Below are 21,221 nucleotides of genomic sequence, written 5' to 3' on the forward strand. Positions count from 1 at the left end.
GCATGCAAGAGTGTCTTTTTCCCTGAGTGCGTGTTTGTGAAGTTGCTAATCATAATACGTTTTTATTAGATTTCCTAAAATCATGTAATTAAAGTTGCAAGAATCAATTTGGCAGTGCATTTATCCAAAAGAAATAGATGTTTTGAAAATTCATTGTTAATCGTGTCTGCATATTAGAGCATATTTTTTGGGTGCCTGAAAAGGAAGTGTTTTGTGTTTCAAATTAAAATATCCCAATAGATTTGTCGTCAGAATAGGTGTATATGCTGATGGTTTATCAATTTACCTTGGGAGAAATGTGCGTGTTCTCTTATCGAATTCCTGGCAAGTGCAGTGTCTTTTTTTTTTTCTTCTTTTTTTTGCAGGTGTCTGTTTATTTTTTCTCTGTAGGAAAGAGGAAAGGAGACCATCAATTTGTGTTGTGATGGACAACATGATTTGAGTAAGCCTCTTCTCTTTTACCAGTTACTGGCCTAGTTGACAATGAAAATTTACCTCGGCGTTACATGAATTCTATGGGTTCCTATGCCTTTTTAGGGCATCTTGGGTTTAACCTATTCAGGTACCAAGCTTCTTGATGCTCTCTACAAATGCTGTTGCTTATAATAGCCATCATGATTAAATGGGATCCTACTCTTTAAAAGCATATTGTGGAATAGGCTGGGGTTTTGCAACAACATTCTTTTTGTCTTTCAGAGAGCACTTATACCACAAAACCACAAACAAGATGCACATGGAGAGGCTAATATGGCATATTCTGAAGCAGTTTTTGAACAACTGTGAGAACACAAGTGCCGATATCATTCAGATACTAGGAATTGTACCAGTTTGTTTGAAGCAGCAGCAGGACTGTAGATATTAAATGGCTAAACTAGATGTCTAAATAATGCACATTCTTGATCAGGATTTGGAATTATCCAAAGAAAGTGACACTTGCATGAATAAAAGTAGGTACGTAATGCGTTGTTCACCTTCTATTGATAAATTGAATGACTTACTACCATGAGTGGATGCGAGTAGGCATTGTGCGCAACTCTTTACTCTACAGAGAAGATGTGGCTGTTTTCCTACTGCGAAGCACAGCGAAGGCTTGCATCTCTGAAATGTGAAATGTCATGCGCCATAAGATGAGGTACTGTTATTGCAATATTCTGAAAATTCTTCATTGCTACTAAATGTGTGAATTAAAAACAATGGAATGAACGAAAGGTTGATTTGGATGTAGTGTCTTGTTCCTCAGTGTTTTGTTTGTGAATACGCGAATGAGGTTTAATGATTAGTTTTTTAAAGTGCTGAATGGAAATACATGAAATAATGGCTGCGTGTTGATCATAACTCAATAGCTGTCTAATAAAGAGCATAGTGTATTTTTGGTGGCAGGTTAGAGTTGCTTGTTTCTTAATCTCCTGCAATTCAGTTATGAAGAAACAGTCTGGAAAGAGGCTAGTTGCTAGTTCCATTTTTTATTGCGCTTCTTTGTGTTGGGTATGCTTTTTCTATTTCCAACAGGAAACGTCAAAGTAGCATTTTCTTTTCCTCTACGTTGTGATGGGTCTCAAATTGCCAGACCGTGAAAATTCCTCAAGTTGAATTATGAATTGGATCCAAGAGCTCTTACGTCTTGTTGAGACATGCACATTTATTTGGAGTACGGCTGTGCCGAGAGTTGCTGGCAATGGGTTAAACATATTTCAGTGGAAGAATTGATGCGGCTTGGGATGTGGTGAAGTGATAAGTACTTATTTGTGTGGATTACCAGTAAACAAAAACAATCGTTACATGTTTAATTTTGGGCCAAAAATATAATAAGAAATAGGAAGAGGGAATGCTTGGTTGTGATAGTGTAATATCTTTGGGGATAAGTTTTAGCTAGGGAGAGGCAGGGTGATACGTTTTTTTCTTTGTTTGTTCACAGTCTCCGGATAATGAGGTGTGTCCACCTGTTTGAGAGCTAGGCCTTTGGAAGCATAGCGTATTCTGTGTTCCTAGAAAAGGTACATGTTTTATTTATTTCCCTTGTAGCTAAAGGCATAATGTATTTTCTCTCTACAGTTGTAACTGGCAAATTCATGCCTGTTTTTGATAATGTGAATGGTTACTTTTTAGAAAATAGGCAGCTTCTCTGATCTAATTGCAACCATATGCACCGTGTCCTTTTATTTGTCTTTTTTTAGTTGGGTGTTTTTGTTCATCTTTATATTTTGTCTAGGATTCCTTTTTTCTCTCTCTTCTCCTGATAGGAAATAGCAAGGGAAAGGCTAGCACCCGTGTGTGTTATGGTGAACAATAAGTTGAATGAGGCACATCCTTTAGCAGATGGATGTTAATTGCTATAGCCTGTAATTATAATGTATCTAATGGAGGTGGATGTGGCATTTACTAGCTCTTCAGTGTATCCAGCCCTGAAAAAGATGGCAAGTATGTGATAAATAACTTAAGTGCTATAATTGCCTATTACTTTATTAGAGGGGGACATGGGTTTAATTTGAAAGTATCAAACCTAGTAAGATTTTTTTGTTGCTTTTTGAATGCTCTGCAAATATTTTTGCTTCCAGCTGCATTCATGATTACAATAAGACTTTACTCTTTTATTGTGTAGTATGGATTGGGTTGGGGTATTGCGACGACTTTCTTTGTCACATTTTTCAGAGAGCACTTCTACCACAAAATTGACCAAGAGGATGCACACAAAGAAGCTAATATCAGGTGTTTTGATGCCTAAAGCCAATTGATGTTCGAGATACAAACAGTATTTAAAACGCAAACAAGTGGGGCTATCATGCAAATACCAGCTCTCGTACGAGTTTTACCAAAAGCAGTGGCACAACTAGATCTTGAATGTCACATGACCACCTCTAAAGATATATGAATGCTTGAACGCTCGCAGAATTTGGAATGATCCTACAAAAGGAATATTTGGACGAATAAAAGTGGACGCCAAGTAAGATTTGAGATTGCATCACCATGGAATGATACATTTTTAAAGTGGATGAGAGTTACAACCAGGAATGGATGCATGCGTGACTCAGCCTTACACAGGAGTGTATTTCTGTTTTGCTACTTGACCCCTCAGAATATTTACATCTCTTAAACATGAAAGGTACTGAGCCCTAGGAAATGAGGTAATGTTAATGGCAGGTAAACAAAATCCATCATTGCTGAATGTTGTAATTGTCGCCAATGTGATGACAAAATTGCTATGCATGCAAGAGTGTCTTTTTCCCTGAGTGCGTGTTTGTGAAGTTGCTAATCATAATACGTTTTTATTAGATTTCCTAAAATCATGTAATTCAAGTTGCAAGAATCAATTTGGCAGTGCATTTATCCAAAAGAAATAGATGTTTTGAAAATTCATTGTTAATCGTGTCTGCATATTAGAGCATATTTTTTGGGTGCCTGAAAAGGAAGTGTTTTGTGTTTCAAATTAAAATATCCCAATAGATTTGTCGTCAGAATAGGTGTATATGCTGATGGTTTATCAATTTACCTTGGGAGAAATGTGCGTGTTCTCTTATCGAATTCCTGGCAAGTGCAGTGTCTTTTTTTTTTTTTCTTCTTTTTTTTGCAGGTGTCTGTTTATTTTTTCTCTGTAGGAAAGAGGAAAGGAGACCATCAATTTGTGTTGTGATGGACAACATGATTTGAGTAAGCCTCTTCTCTTTTACCAGTTACTGGCCTAGTTGACAATGAAAATTTACCTCGGCGTTACATGAATTCTATGGGTTCCTATGCCTTTTTAGGGCATCTTGGGTTTAACCTATTCAGGTACCAAGCTTCTTGATGCTCTCTACAAATGCTGTTGCTTATAATAGCCATCATGATTAAATGGGATCCTACTCTTTAAAAGCATATTGTGGAATAGGCTGGGGTTTTGCAACAACATTCTTTTTGTCATTTTTCAGAGAGCACTTATACCACAAAACCACAAACTTCAATTCAATTCAAAAATCTTTATTCGGATTTCAAAAATCCATAAAAGCACACTTTAAAAAACAATTTGACATTTACAATTACAACTACAAAGGTACAATAGACACTATAAAACATTATTAGGGCATTTACTAAGTCACGCATTTCAAAAGTGCAAGAGAGGAACAATAATCATTAATAATTCAAGGGTTTTCCATACTTCTACGTACATTAAAAATGACTTTTAAAAAACAACTTGTCCTAAATATAAGTTCATCGTCCTCCAATTTTAAAAGCATCAAATAAGACTGATTCAGGGAAATGGGTCTACGTTTTTTAAAATATGGTGCTAGGAACCATTTAATATATTTCTTATAAAACTTGCACATGAAGAAGAAATGCTGGGGTTTTGCAACAACATTCTTTTTGTCATTTTTCAGAGAGCACTTATACCACAAAACCACAAACAAGATGCACATGGAGAGGCTAATATGGCATATTCTGAAGCAGTTTTTGAACAACTGTGAGAACACAAGTGCCGATATCATTCAGATACTAGGAATTGTACCAGTTTGTTCGAAGCAGCAGCAGGACTGTAGATATTAAATGGCTAAACTAGATGTCTAAAGAATGCAAATTCTTGATCAGGATTTGGAATTATCCAAAGAAAGTGACACTTGCATGAATAAAAGTAGGTACGTAATGCGTTGTTCACCTTCTATTGATAAATTGAATGACTTACTACCATGAGTGGATGCGAGTAGGCATTATGCGCAACTCTTTACTCTACAGAGAAGATGTGGCTGTTTTCCTACTGCGAAGCACAGCGAAGGCTTGCATCTCTGAAATGTGAAATGTCATGCGCCATAAGATGAGGTACTGTTATTGCAATATTCTGAAAATTCTTCATTACTACTAAATGTGTGAATTAAAAACAATGGAATGAACGAAAGGTTGATTTGGATGTAGTGTCTTGTTCCTCAGTGTTTTGTTTGTGAATACGCTAATGAGGTTTAATGATTAGTTTTTTAAAGTGCTGAATGGAAATACATGAAATAATGGCTGCGTGTTGATCATAACTCAATAGCTGTCTAATAAAGAGCATAGTGTATTTTTGGTGGCAGGTTAGAGTTGCTTGTTTCTTAATCTCCTGCAATTCAGTTATGAAGAAACAGTCTGGAAAGAGGCTAGTTGCTAGTTCCATATTTTATTGCGCTTCTTTGTGTTGGGTATGCTTTTTCTATTTCCAACAGGAAACGTCAAGGTAGCATTTTCTTTTCCTCTACGTTGTGATGGGTCTCAAATTTCCAGACCGTGAAAATTCCTCAAGTTGAATTATGAATTGGATCCAAGAGCTCTTACGTCTTGAGACATGCACATTTATTTGGAGTACGGCTGTGCCGAGAGTTGCTGGCAATGGGTTAAACATATTTCAGTGGAAGAATTGATGCGGCTTGGGATGTGGTGAAGTGATAAGTACTTATTTGTGTGGATTACCAGTAAACAAAAACAATCGTTACATGTTTAATTTTGGGCCAAAAATATAATAAGAAATAGGAAGAGGGAATGCTTGGTTGTGATAGTGTAATATCTTTGGGGATAAGTTTTAGCTAGGGAGAGGCAGGGTGATACGTTTTTTTCTTTGTTTGTTCACAGTCTCCGGATAATGAGGTGTGTCCACCTGTTTGAGAGCTAGGCCTTTGGAAGCATAGCGTATTCTGTGTTCCTAGAAAAGGTACATGTTTTATTTATTTCCCTTGTAGCTAAAGGCATAATGTATTTTCTCTCTACAGTTGTAACTGGCAAATTCATGCCTGTTTTTGATAATGTGAATGGTTACTTTTTAGAAAATAGGCAGCTTCTCTGATCTAATTGCAACCATATGCACCGTGTCCTTTTATTTGTCTTTTTTTAGTTGGGTGTTTTTGTTCATCTTTATATTTTGGCTAGGATTCCTTTTTTCTCTCTCTTCTCCTGATAGGAAATAGCAAGGGAAAGGCTAGCACCTGTGTGTGTTATGGTGAACAATAAGTTGAATGAGGCACATCCTTTAGCAGATGGATGTTAATTGCTATAGCCTGTAATTATAATGTATCTAATGGAGGTGGATGTGGCATTTACTAGCTCTTCAGTGTATCCAGCCCTGAAAAAGATGGCAAGTATGTGATAAATAACTTAAGTGCTATAATTGCCTATTACTTTATTAGAGGGGGACATGGGTTTAATTTGAAAGTATCAAACCTAGTAAGATTTTTTTGTTGCTTTTTGAATGCTCTGCAAATATTTTTGCTTCCAGCTGCATTCATGATTACAATAAGACTTTACTCTTTTATTGTGTAGTATGGATTGGGTTGGGGTATTGCGACGACTTTCTTTGTCACATTTTTCAGAGAGCACTTCTACCACAAAATTGACCAAGAGGATGCACACAAAGAAGCTAATATCAGGTGTTTTGATGCCTAAAGCCAATTGATGTTCGAGATACAAACAGTATTTAAAATACAAACAAGTGGGGCTATCATGCAAATACCAGCTCTCGTACGAGTTTTACCAAAAGCAGTGGCACAACTAGATCTTGAATGTCACATGACCACCTCTAAAGATATATGAATGCTTGAACGCTCGCAGAATTTGGAATGATCCTACAAAAGGAATATTTGGACGAATAAAAGTGGACGCCAAGTAAGATTGAGATTGCATCACCATGGAATGATACATTTTTAAAGTGGATGAGAGTTACAACCAGGAATGGATGCATGCATGACTCAGCCTTACACAGGAGTGTATTTCTGTTTTGCTACTTGACCCCTCAGAATATTTACATCTCTTAAACATGAAAGGTACTGAGCCCTAGGAAATGAGGTAATGTTAATGGCAGGTAAACAAAATCCATCATTGCTGAATGTTGTAATTAACGCCAATGTGATGACAAAATTGCTCTGCATGCAAGAGTGTCTTTTTTCCCTGAGTGCGTGTTTGTGAAGTTGCTAATCATAATGTTTTTATTAGATATCCTAAAATCATGTAATTCAAGTTGCAAGAATCAATTTGGCAGTGCATTTATCCAAAAGAAATAGATGTTTTGAAAATTCATTGTTAATCGTGTCTGCATATTAGAGCATATTTTTTGGGTGCCTGAAAAGGAAGTGTTTTGTGTTTTAAATTGAAATATCCCAATAGATTTGTCGTCAGAATCGGTGTATATGCTGATGGTTTATCAATTTACCTTGGGAGAAATGTGCGTGTTCTCTTATCGAATTCCTGGCAAGTGCAGTGTGTCTTTTTTTTTTTTCTTCTTTTTTTTGCAGGTGTCTGTTTATTTTTTCTCTGTAGGAAAGAGGAAAGGAGACCATCAATTTGTGTTGTGATGGACAACATGATTTGAGTAAGCCTCTTCTCTTTTACCAGTTACTGGCCTAGTTGACAATGAAAATTTACCTCGGCGTTACATGAATTCTATGGGTTCCTATGCCTTTTTAGGGCATCTTGGGTTTAACCTATTCAGGTACCAAGCTTCTTGATGCTCTCTACAAATGCTGTTGCTTATAATAGCCATCATGATTAAATGGGATCCTACTCTTTAAAAGCATATTGTGGAATAGGCTGGGGTTTTGCAACAACATTCTTTTTGTCATTTTTCAGAGAGCACTTATACCACAAAACCACAAACAAGATGCACATGGAGAGGCTAATATGGCATATTCTGAAGCAGTTTTTGAACAACTGTGAGAACACAAGTGCCAATATCATTCAGATACTAGGAATTGTACCAGTTTGTTCGAAGCAGCAGCAGGACTGTAGATATTAAATGGCTAAACTAGATGTCTAAATAATGCAAATTCTTGATCAGGATTTGGAATTATCCAAAGAAAGTGACACTTGCATGAATAAAAGTAGGTACGTAATGCGTTGTTCACCTTCTATTGATAAATTGAATGACTTACTACCATGAGTGGATGCGAGTAGGCATTGTGCGCAACTCTTTACTCTACAGAGAAGATGTGGCTGTTTTCCTACTGCGAAGCACAGCGAAGGCTTGCATCTCTGAAATGTGAAATGTCATGCGCCATAAGATGAGGTACTGTTATTGCAATATTCTGAAAATTCTTCATTACTACTAAATGTGTGAATTAAAAACAATGGAATGAACGAAAGGTTGATTTGGATGTAGTGTCTTGTTCCTCAGTGTTTTGTTTGTGAATACGCTAATGAGGTTTAATGATTAGTTTTTTAAAGTGCTGAATGGAAATACATGAAATAATGGCTGCGTGTTGATCATAACTCAATAGCTGTCTAATAAAGAGCATAGTGTATTTTTGGTGGCAGGTTAGAGTTGCTTGTTTCTTAATCTCCTGCAATTCAGTTATGAAGAAACAGTCTGGAAAGAGGCTCGTTGCTAGTTCCATTTTTTATTGCGCTTCTTTGTGTTGGGTATGCTTTTTCTATTTCCAACAGGAAACGTCAAAGTAGCATTTTCTTTTCCTCTACGTTGTGATGGGTCTCAAATTGCCAGACCGTGAAAATTCCTCAAGTTGAATTATGAATTGGATCCAAGAGCTCTTACGTCTTGTTGAGACATGCACATTTATTTGGAGTACGGCTGTGCCGAGAGTTGCTGGCAATGGGTTAAACATATTTCAGTGGAAGAATTGATGCGGCTTGGGATGTGGTGAAGTGATAAGTACTTATTTGTGTGGATTACCAGTAAACAAAAACAATCGTTACATGTTTAATTTTGGGCCAAAAATATAATAAGAAATAGGAAGAGGGAATGCTTGGTTGTGATAGTGTAATATCTTTGGGGATACGTTTTAGCTAGGGAGAGGCAGGGTGATACGTTTTTTTCTTTGTTTGTTCACAGTCTCCGGATAATGAGGTGTGTCCACCTGTTTGAGAGCTAGGCCTTTGGAAGCATAGCGTATTCTGTGTTCCTAGAAAAGGTACATGTTTTATTTATTTCCCTTGTAGCTAAAGGCATAATGTATTTTCTCTCTACAGTTGTAACTGGCAAATCTGAAAGAAACAGGTTAGTATTAGATTCCTTACCTTAGAATATCCCCAGGCGTCAGTCTGGATCCGGAAACTTTTGCGTAGCAGTACCCCTGCGCGTCGGTAGGCGTCGTCTGCAGGCGTCCCCTGCGGCTCCGCGTCGGCGTCGTGCGCCGTGATGACGTCGCTGGAGTATATAGACGCCGCCTCCGCGCGCTGACGTCAGTTCTTCTTTTTTCCGCGCCAGTTAGCGCAGATCCGAAGAGCAGTACTCCGGTCTTTTGACCAAGTGTTTGTAAAACTTAATCTTTCTACGGTAGGATGCCTGGGTTTAAGAGCTGCGACGAGTGCGACCGCATGATGTCGGTCACCGACCACCATCGACTCTGCCTCCGGTGTCTGGGCGCGGACCACGACGTGGAGTCCTGCGTCGACTGTCGGGCCTTGACTGGAAAAGCTAGGCGGGAGCGGTCCCGCAAGCTTCTCGAGCTCCGGGTGTCGGCCCCGCGTCGAGAGCGGTCCCGGTCCGGTCGGAGGTCGAGGGAGCGGTCGAGGGAACGATCGCGGAGCCGCCATGGGCGCTCCGGGAGTCGCCACCATTCCTCCGGCTCGTCAGGTAAGCACAAGAAGTCGGGGCGTCGCCATCGCACCCCCGACTCCCCCCACCCCCGCGGTCCCGCATGGGTCGCCGACGCCGTCTACCCCACACCTGTCGGTCCCTGGGGAAGGCGCGTCGCGTGAGGAGATCGAGGCCTTCCTCATTGCTATGAGGGCGAGGTCTTCTCCGGCGGGGCCTTCGGCGCCTGCGGGCCCGTCGGTCCCGTCTGGGGGCCCGAGCGGTTCGGGTGCTCCTGCCCCGGCGCCGCCGGTGGCTCCGGCCCCGGCGCCGCTGGTTCCCTCTGGTTCGTCGCCGGCTGGTCTCCCGGCCTCTCCGGCGTCGGTTCCTGTGGGACAACCCGTGGTACCGCCCCCGCGTGGTGCAGCGACTCCGCCGTCGGCTCCGGCCGGCGTCGGGTCACCGACGCCGCGCGGCGCCACCCCCCTTTCCTCCCCGACTCCGGACGCGGAGCCGGACCGGCGTCGATCGGCGCCGGATCCGACGCCGATGGGGCCCGCTGACCCCGATGTCTATATCGTCGACCCAGAATATGGGTATGACGAGGAGGAGTATGGAGAGGGTTGGGAGGGGTCTGAGGACCCTCTATCCCGTGCCTGCCAGTACGATGTGGACTGGGTGGGTGATCTGGGTGATGCCAGTGGCCTGGACGAGTCGCCCAACCCTGGGTTTGTCTCTCCGTCCCCTGTGGCGTCTGAGGCAGGTGCTGCCTATTCGGTGGTCCTGATGAGGGCTGCCAAGGCCTTACACCTTGAGCTCCCCGTCGCGAAGGTCAAACCGAATATTCTGACGGAAGTGTTTAAACCGCAGTCATGCCCCCAGGAGCCTCTGCTGCCGTTTAATGAGGCCCTGACGGATGTCCTTCTGGGCTCCTGGTCCAGGCCCGCTTCTGGTGCGCCGGTTGACCGGAACGTTGCCAGGCGCCACCGTCCATGCTCGGACGACCCTGCCTTCCTATCCACCCATCCCTCCCCGGAGAGTCTGGTGATCCAGGCCTCCACTTCACAGTCCGCATTCCCGTCGGCTCCGCCCGACCGGGAATCAAAGAGGTACGACCAATTTGGTAAAAAAGTGTTTTCCTCTTTGAGCGCTGGGCTGCGGTCTTGTAACACCGCGTGCCTCTTGGGTCGCTACACCCACTCCCTGTGGGATACGGTCGAAGAGTGTTTGCCGCAATGCCCCCAGGAAGTGCGGGACAAGCTCACCCGGGCCTTGGTTGAAGGCCGGGATGCGGCGCGGTACTCGATCCGTTGTGGTCTGGACACAACAGACTCACTGGGACGGGCCATGTCCACTACGGTGGCGATTCGTCGCCATGCCTGGCTGAGATCTGCCAACTTCTCGCCAGACGTCCAAAATTCGCTCATGGACATGCCATTTGATGGCAGTCGCCTGTTTGGTGACAAAGCGGACCACGCGCTGGAGCGCTTCAAGGACTCCAGGGTCACGGCCAAGTCCTTGGGTCTTTCGACCCAGCGCCAGCAGACGGGTTCGTTTCGGCCCTTTCGTGGCCAAGGGAGGGGAGGTCCCGCACGTGCTGCCGGCCACGCGACGCAGAACGCTCCCCAGCGCGGTGGCGGCCGTGGTTTCCGCCGTGGTGGCGGTAGAGGCCAGCGGCGTGGTCAGTCCACGCCTCCCTCCGCTGCTGCATCCAAGCCTTCCTAGTCCGAGCTTTCGGGCTCACGTGACGCCAGTGGGTGGCAGGGTTCGCCATCACCACTCCCGCTGGCGCGCGATAACGTCGGACAGGTGGGTGCTGCAGCTTGTTCGAAGGGGCTATGCCCTCCCCTTCGAGTCCACTCCTCCAGCCATGCCACCGCAGAACCACCGTGTGTCGGGGGACCACTTGACACTTCTGCAGGAGGAAGTTACGGCCCTCTTGGCCAAGGGGGCCATCGAGCGCGTTCCTGGGCCAGAAGTAGGGTGTGGTTGCTACTCCCACTACTTTCTGGTACCCAAGAAGGACAAGGGAGGCCTGCGTCCTATCTTGGATCTACGGAACGTCAACGGCTTCCTCCGGAAGGAGAAGTTCAAGATGTTGACTTTGGCTCAGGTCTTGGCTGCTCTAGACCCACAAGACTGGATGGTAGCGTTGGACTTGCAGGATGCGTATTTTCACATCCCCGTCCTGCCGGCCCACCGGCGTTACCTGCGGTTCACGGTAGGCCACGAGCACTTTCAGTTTATCGTGCTCCCATTCGGCCTTACCAGCGCCCCACGGGTGTTCACGAAAGTGATGGCGGTGGTCGCAGCTCATCTGCGCCGGTTAGGGGTTTCAGTCTTCCCCTACCTCGACGACTGGCTGTTGAAGGCGGGCTCGCCCCAGACAGTCGTCCACCACCTTCAGATGACGGCAGACCTCCTGCACGAGCTGGGGTTTTCCATCAATGTGCCGAAATCACACCTGTGTCCCTCTCAAAAGCTCCTTTTCATCGGAGCGGTTCTCGACTCGGCGCAGTTTCGGGTTTATCCTCCGGAACGGCGGGTCCGGGATATTCAGGCTCTGATTCCCATCTTTCGGCCGTTATCCCGGGTTTCGGTCAGGTTGACGCTGCGGCTTCTGGGGCTGATGGCCTCCTGCATCCTGCTGGTGCATCACGCCAGGTGGCGGATGCGGGCTCTGCAGTGGGACCTGAAGTTTCAGTGGGCCCAGCATCAGGGCAACCTATCCGACCATGTCCTGATCTCGGAGGGCACTGCGAGACAGTTGCAGTGGTGGCTTACGGACCGCGATTGGGTCAGGGGCAGATCCCTCTCCCTTCCCCAACCGGAGCACGTGGTTGTGACGGACGCGTCCCTCCAAGGCTGGGGTGGCCACTTGGGAGAGGCGGAGATCAGAGGCCTCTGGTCTCCGGCGGAATCCCGGCTCCATATCAACATGTTGGAGCTGCGGGCGATTCGCCTAGCACTGAAGGCATTCCTCCCCTTTGTCAACGGGAGTGTGGTGCAGGTGTTCACGGACAACACCACCGCCATGTGGTACTGCAACAAACAGGGCGGTGTTGGGTCGTGGACCCTTTGCCAGGAGGCTCTGCGCCTCTGGCAATGGCTGGAACGTCAGGGCGTGACTCTGACGGTTCAACACCTGGCAGGTTCTCTGAACGCCAGGGCGGACGAACTCAGCCGTCGGTGCTCGGTGGATCACGAATGGCGTCTGAACTCGGATGTGGCGAGAGGCCTCTTTCAGCAATGGGGAGAGCCTTGGTTAGATCTATTCGCCACAGAAGAGAACGCGCAATGTCATCAGTTCTGCGCGTTGGAGTTTCCAAGACGGCACTCGCTCGGCGACGCCTTTCGGCGCGAGTGGAGTTGCGGTCTGTTGTACGCCTTTCCGCCTATACCACTTCTGCCAGAGTGCTGAAGAAGATCAGGCGCGACCGGGCCCAAGTTATCCTTGTGGCTCCGGACTGGGCTCGAAGGTACTGGTATCCCGAGCTACTCAGCATGACAGTCGGTCCCTCGATCCGCCTGCCCCTTCAGGAGGACCTTCTGTCGCAGCAGCAGGGGACGGTCCTCCACCCGAACCTGTCCAGTCTCCACCTCCATGCGTGGAGATTGAGCGGCGACAGTTGAGGCCATTTGACTTGCCTCCTGAAGTCTGTGATGTCATTCTGGCAGCCAGGCGTCCCTCCACAAAGTCGGTATACGCCTGCCGGTGGAACAGATTTGTGGCATGGTGCACAGCAAAGGCTGTGGATCCCCTTTCTGCCCCTCTGTCTGAGGTTCTCCTCTTCCTCCTTTCCCTTGCCCAGCAGGGCTCTGCTCTGGGCACTATCAAGGGCTATCTTTCTGCCCTTTCCGCCTTCTTGAGGCTACCTGATCAGCCATCTTTGTTCAAGTCCCCTATTGTGTTAAGATTCTTGAAGGGCATCACGCACATGTATCCTCCAACTCCGTTCGTGATGCCTCAGTGGGACTTGAACCTGGTTTTGACTTTCCTGATGTGCGCTCCCTTTGAGCCCCTTCATTCCTGTCCTCTCCGTCTTCTCACCTTAAAGACGGCCTTCCTGGTAGCCATCACCTCTGCCAGGAGAGTGAGTGAGCTCCAGGCTCTTTCTATTCAACCTCCTTTCTTGTCTGTTCATCCTGATAAGGTGGTTCTTCGGACTAGACCTTCTTTCCTGCCCAAGGTAGTCTCTGCTTTTCACATTGGGCAGTCCATCACCTTGCCCTCCTTCTTCCCGCCTCCGCATCCTTCAAAGGATGAAGAGCGGCTCCATCGTCTGGACCCAAAACGTGCGCTTTCATTCTATATGGATCGCACACGCCAGTTCCGGGTGGATGACCAACTGTTTGTTGGCTACGTGGGTGAGAAGAAGGGAAGGGCGGTACAGAAACGGACCATCTCTCGGTGGGTCGTCCTGTGCATCAAAGCATGCTACTCTTTGGCTCGGAAGGAGCCTCCTGTTGGGCTGAGGGCCCATTCCACTCGGGCCACGGCGGCTACTACTGCCCTGGGCCGGGGAGTCCCCTTGCAGGACATTTGCCAGGCGGCCACGTGGGCCTCGCTGCACACCTTTGCGAGGCACTACTGCCTGGACAGTCAAGTCCGGAGGGATGGCTTCTTTGGCCGTTCGGTCCTCCAGGACTTTCTGGTGTAGGTTGTATTGGTTCGCAGACCCACCACCGGGGTTGGTATTGCTGGGGTATCTATTCTAAGGTAAGGAATCTAATACTAACCTGTTTCTTTCAGATGAACAAGTTACTTACCTTCGGTAACGATATATCTGTAAGAAACAGTAGTTAGTATTAGATTCCTTACCGCCCCTCCCATCCTCCCCGTTCTGCGAACTGATACCTAGGGTTAAGGACATCCCTTTCAGGGCCCTAGTTTTCAAATGGCACCAGTGTTGGTTCTCACATGGCTCTGCGTGTTCTGGCGCGGAAAAGCTGTGTGCAAAGAACTGACGTCAGCGCGCGGAGGCGGCGTCTATATACTCCAGCGACGTCATCACGACGCCGACGACGCGGAGCCGCAGGGGACGCCTGCAGACGACGCCTACCGACGCGCAGGGGTACTGCTACGCAAAAGTTTCCGGATCCAGACTGACGCCTGGGGATATTCTAAGGTAAGGAATCTAATACTAACTACTGTTTCTTACAGATATATCGTTACCGAAGGTAAGTAACTTGTTCATTCATGCCTGTTTTTGATAATGTGAATGGTTACTTTTTAGAAAATAGGCAGCTTCTCTGATCTAATTGCAACCATATGCACCGTGTCCTTTTATTTGTCTTTTTTTAGTTGGGTGTTTTTGTTCATCTTTATATTTTGGCTAGGATTCCTTTTTTCTCTCTCTTCTCCTGATAGGAAATAGCAAGGGAAAGGCTAGCACCCGTGTGTGTTATGGTGAACAATAAGTTGAATGAGGCACATCCTTTAGCAGATGGATGTTAATTGCTATATTCAATACACGGAAGGTGTTATAGGTCTGTCATGCAATCCAGACACACTAGGGGAATCTCAAAGGTATTCCACATCCAAGGCTGGAGTAACAGGATAGATAAAAGGATACAAAAGATGTGAAAAGTACCCATCAGCCCACTCAATAGTGGAGGCTCGTCATTTGGGATTTTGAATGAAGATAGTTGGTGTCCAAATAGCACTGCCTTCAGTGAATCCTGAGGCTAGCATAGGACCCAAAGGTTGGACCTTCAACCTAAACAAATGACAGCACAGGTGGCTGAAAAGGGCTTAGTTGCAGTGCTCAAAGATGTGAAAAAAGGAAAATGATCCAAGTGATTATAAAAATGCCTATCTTGACGTCAACAAGAAAACTTTATTGGGTATGCCCGTCAAGATGGTATGATTAAAAACAGAGTGACAATAGCCAGAAAGATGGTTAGCTATATATCCGAGATGTTATCTGGTCAACATGTTTCAGCCTGTAAAGGCTTTCTTCAGGACCTACGTATCACTACTGCAACACTTACTTAGTAACGTGTGAAAAAAGAAAGAATAATCTTTTCATGGGTGGTGTATCCCCTCCTGTTAGAAAAAAGAAACATAAGATAATGTTGCACAAAACAGAAATGAACAGCGTAACTGACATCTCATACAGTGACAATTACACACGCATGGAATATTAACACTGTTCATAGTCTTCTCACTTACCCAACTTTGTGGGATCAGGAGCCTCACCTCACCTGGCGACAGCTCAGGCTAAAGGAGGCCACGCACTAAAAAGAAATATTTACAAGATCAAAGTAAAAATATGTTCATCATATATGCAGTTATCTACCAAATCACCAACAGACTCAGGCAGTTGTTGGCCATGACCATTCTCTACTCGTGAGAATGTGTTGACCCAATGTATATCTGAGAATATTCTTACACTCATTGGGATTGTCTATAACCTAAATGGTGATGTGCACCCCTGCTTCTTATTCAAAAAACCGTTCTGTTTTTTATATTTTTACATTTTTTATATTTTTTGGGTGACACACATAGCCAAAAAGTGTAAATACTGTGTCATCTGTCGCATAACCTCACCACTTAGCAAGAAATCATGTATCTCTCCACAAGCTAAAGGTTCGCCTTAATTTGTTACAAAAACTAGCAACTGAGCAAGCAGTCATGTTTCCCACCACAAGTTTAAGGTTAAGCTCCAAATAGTCCTATCTAGGGTAGAGAGTATGTAAAAACTATATACAATACTCTAGGATGCTGAGGGAGATAGTGTGTGTTCCTGAATCACAGACTCCTCACACACGAAGAAAGCATTAAAAATCTAAACGTTTAGCCAACCGCCCCTGCAGCGCTTTCAGCCCCTAGAGAAAGGAAAAGACTCTCACCCATAGCAGCCCTGTCTGACCACCTACCTCTCCGTCGTTGCCTCTGGCTTAAACTGAGCCGAGGGGGAGGTGGTGTGTCAGCAGAGCCTGCACGGACATAAAGATCCGTGGCGGACCAGAGAGAGACACACTTGCTGTCTACTCTCCTATTGGATCACGCCCGCACACTAGTTACACCAATCACAGCAGGTCTCCGCCCGCGTCAGCTGCTCCAACGTCTGCGATGCAGAAAAAATGCTTTTTATCAGGGCGGACCATGTAGAAAGCTTACATCCAGCGTGTGCCTATTGGTTCATAGTCTAAAAAACGGAAGCAGTAAAACGCAGTATACAAGTATCCTGCGCATGCAGCACACACCTCCAAACCCTGTGGCCGACCCTCAATGGTCCAGGCCAAGTTGCCCGGATGTTTTATAGAGGACGCTGTAAAAAAGTGAAATCTACGCCGCTAACTTAGCAGGCTGTCTCCGCAGCTGATAGAGAATTCTAATTGGTTCGCGTCCTGCCTGAGTGGACCAATACACACGCTATCTGGGACAGTGCTAGCGCTGACTCACAAATCAACGCGCTACCTAAAAAAGAAGGAGAAGAAGAATATCAACGGTCAAATGCGTCAGACCAAAAGTTATATAAGTATACATCCAAATAATAGTTTACATGTTTTACGACCACTCATAAGTGGCCGAGTACACTTCAATGCCCATAGCGTGTGGACGTGAGTCACATCTTGTACTCTCCTCAAGACAGTTTTACTTAAAATTAGAATTCAAATTAGGGCTACCTCCCACGATTATCTATAGAACCTGTCAGTCATGTCAGAATGCCTTCGCTGAAAAAATCATTCCGCATTCCGCAATATACGTGTGGGCCAGCAGCCACCCGAGGCATACCTGGAATGACATGGTTATGGCGGTGACACAGGTGTGATTCACATAAACCTGTGTGCTTATGGTGCTCACCCAGGTCTTGTTTAGTGAGGCTTGGACAGATCATGACATGCCCCTCTACCAACACCTCTATCCTGTGTAAGGGCAACACCAAATCGATGGAAGTTGTTCAGAAAACCATATTCTCTGTGTAACACAGTTGCTGTCACTACAACTGTAACCATGGAACATCATCGTTCAATCCTACGGAGTCACACATCAACTTATGGACCCATCTCTGCTCTTTTCTCAATAGAAATTGGGACCTGTCCGCGACATGCTGGGGTATGTACGGTTGTTCTAACACTACCCATTGGAGGTCATCAGGTTGGTGTCTAGCTGTAAGGAAATGTGAGGTCAGACGTGTCGCTTGCTTGCTACGCCTGATCGTGCTTTTATGCTCTTGTATCCGTAGCTTGACCTTCCTCGTAGTCATACCTATGTATCTTAAATTGCACGGGCAGGTAATTAGATAAATTACTCCCTCACTATTGCAATTAGTATGACGTCTGAGTACCCAAGGTTTAGCTGTGCCAATGTCAACCTGGAGAGTTTTCCTCGTTTGTGGGCATACTGAGCAGTTTCCGCAAGGATAGTGCCCTTGGACCGGAGGGAGATCCCACAGCGTGGCTATCGGGGTCTCTGGGGTCGTTCGTGGTCTAGTGTGTACCAATTCATCTTTGAGGTTGTTCCCTCTCTTGAACGCAAACAGAGGCAAGGGTAAGTTCTCTCCGGTACTGTTTAAGATACGCCATCTGTGTCGTATGATTTTCTGAATCCTCGATGATGAAGAATTGAAAGTCGTCACACACGCCAATCTGTCTAGAGGTGGTTTATTGACTGGAGGTGCTAAGAGGGCCTCACGGTTGTTGTTTTCTGCCCGTTTCTTGGATTTCTTAACCAAAGACGCTGGATATTTTCGTGCATTCCAATTCTGCCTTGCAGTTTATTCCTTTCCAATATCACCATGGCAGACTTTGGTGGCCTAGGTTATGATGATGATATTTTAACATCCATTTTGAGTGAGAACCCCAGCATGCTGGATCAGATACCAACCACAACCCCGACAGTCGTAGGAGATTGGGAAACAGTACTCAATCTTAAGAAGAGCCTCTCCCGTACATCTGTGCACGGACAGATCATGGCAGAGTATTTACATGGTAAATGCGCACCCACAGGCCTAATAGTGACCAACGCTCCAAGGCTTTTCCTGACGGATAAAGCCTTCGTCAAGGACTGGTCATTGATAGCGTGGCGCTGTACTAGGGACTGGCTAATTCTGATTATCACGACAGCCAAGAGGATAGCGGATGCCATTCTAATCGAGATACAGGTCCTAGAAGGACAGATTAAGACTACTCTCACCACCAAGAAGTTTGAGAAACAACAGGAAGACTCAAACAAGGCTAACAAAGAGTATAGAGATCCAATATTCTTTGCGAAGATAGAGAAGTTTAAGAAAGATCTTGAAAAATTCTCACATGAGAAGATATATCCCTACACTAGTGAAAATTACAACCCTAGTGATTCGAGTAAACCAAAAACAACAGGTTCTTCTTATGCTACCTCTTCTGATTCCGATTCTTCTGATGCTGAGAAGGGTAACACCAGTCAATGGAGAAGTAAGGGCCGCCAGGCACGAGCCAATCGGAGGTATAGTGGGCGAGGGAATATGTATCAACAGGGACCATGGTGGCCACCAGCCCCGTGGGGTTATCCCCAATTCCCCCCACCTATGTCACACTATCCAATGCAGCCCCAGTACTTCGATAGCCAGGCTTTTTTAGGACAGGGTCGAGGCTGGAATCGGGGCAGGCGCAGAGGCAACCAAGTCCAGTGGGCAGACGAACTGGAGGACCCAGCACATCGCAGCAAATGAGGTCAGGCGTATCATGTACAGACGCAAAAGAGGACCTTGTGGTGAACCTGAGCACGCGGACACTCACTACGTGTGAGCACAAATTACTCAACAGAGGCCTGGGTTATGTACCGACGAACAATGGAGACTCCTTTCAGCTCCGTGGAGAAATGGAGAGATTCTTTAGAACTGTCAGGCTACATCATCTCTTCAGAGACAAAGAGTCGGAGGATCCAACTGTTGATAGGAACACAGGCTTGAGGGTTAAATCTACCTTCATGCCCTTACTTCAACAAGTACCATCCAGAGTGGGTGCCTTCGAAGCAGCAGTCCTACACGATTTGAAATCACTTGACTTCTCAAAAGATGATTGTTACCAGAATCTATCCAAGGTAGAGAGGCATGCTTTGACAACTTTGTCAAAAGACACTAATATCGTTATAAAGCCAGCCGACAAGGGGGGTGCCATAGTGGTTCAGGATGCCACTTCATATAGGACTGAGTGCCTGAGACAACTAAACAACACCGTGTTTTATGCCCTTTTGGACGAGAACCCTACCTTAAGGCTCACAAACGAGATCAAATGCCTAGTGGAAGAAGCAAGCAGTGAAGGCTGGATCACAGCACACGAATCCGCTTTCTTAATGACCAAGTTTCCTACCATTCCGGCATTCTATACCTTGCCTAAAATACATAAACCCACCAGACCTCCATTGGGACGTCCGATCATCTCTGGGATAGGGTCTCTTCTTGAACCCTTGTCCACTTTTGTGGACGTGTTTTTGAGTCCACTGGTGAAGAAAATGCCATCATACCTACAGGACACAAAGGATGTGCTGCGTTTACTACCTGAGGTGCAGTTCGACACGGAGAGAGACATCTTGGTATCCCTAGATGTGGAATCTTTGTATACTTGTATACCCCAGCTAGACACCCTTGAAACAGTGAGACGTCTCCTGGAGGATGCAGCACCAGACACCATAACACCGATCCCTTTTATAATGGAATTGGCGAAGCTGGCTATGACTCAAAATTTTTTCGCCTATGAAAAAGACCTGTACTTGCAAGTGTCAGGGACCTCAATGGGGAGTAAATTTGCGCCGAGTCTGGCGAATCTTTATGTTCACCAATTTGAGACTGACTGTGTCCTTGCCATCACCAATCCACACCATCAGAAATTGATGGTGTGGAAAAGGTACATAGACGACATCTTGCTGGTGTGGCGCGGTGATGAACAATCGCTCCTGGGTTTTAAAGAATGGCTCAATAGTCAGAATCCTTACTTAAGGTTCACTTTGGACTACAGTAAAACAGCACTGTCTTTCCTGGATCTGTGGATCTTCCCAAAAGATGGCCACTTAGCCAGCACGCTTTATCGGAAACCAATGGCCCGCAACTCGCTTTTGAGGTTTGATAGCCATCATCCTCGTTCTCTTCGTGAGAACCTCCCGTTTGGGCAGTTCCTGAGGGTCCGCAGGAACTGTTCTGACAAAGTGGATTTTCAATCTGAAGCTAAAGATCTGTCGACAAAATTGATTGCACGAAAATATCCAGCGTCTTTGGTTAAGAAATCCAAGAAACGGGCAGAAAACAACAACCGTGAGGCCCTCTTAGCACCTCCAGTCAATAAACCACCTCTAGACAGATTGGCGTGTGTGACGACTTTCAATTCTTCATCATCGAGGATTCAGAAAATCATACGACACAGATGGCGTATCTTAAACAGTACCGGAGAGAACTTACCCTTGCCTCTGTTTGCGTTCAAGAGAGGGAACAACCTCAAAGATGAATTGGTACACACTAGACCACGAACGACCCCAGAGACCCCGATAGCCACGCTGTGGGATCTCCCTCCGGTCCAAGGGCACTATCCTTGCGGAAACTGCTCAGTATGCCCACAAACGAGGAAAACTCTCCAGGTTGACATTGGCACAGCTAAACCTTGGGTACTCAGACGTCATACTAATTGCAATAGTGAGGGAGTAATTTATCTAATTACCTGCCCGTGCAATTTAAGATACATAGGTATGACTACGAGGAAGGTCAAGCTACGGATACAAGAGCATAAAAGCACGATCAGGCGTAGCAAGCAAGCGACACGTCTGACCTCACATTTCCTTACAGCTAGA

At 45.6% G+C, this 21,221-nt stretch overlaps 1 long non-coding RNA gene across 8 annotated transcripts in view; it reads left to right on the top strand.

The window, feature by feature from the left end:
- The window catches only part of LOC144817987 (uncharacterized), an 89,317-nt gene that overhangs the window by 30,565 nt on the left and 37,531 nt on the right, over positions 1-21,221 (top strand). The gene's annotated exons all lie outside the window — the stretch shown is intronic.

This window comes from Lissotriton helveticus, chromosome 1_1 (genome assembly GCF_964261635.1).
Source record: "Lissotriton helveticus chromosome 1_1, aLisHel1.1, whole genome shotgun sequence".
Lineage (NCBI taxonomy): Eukaryota > Metazoa > Chordata > Amphibia > Caudata > Salamandridae > Lissotriton > Lissotriton helveticus.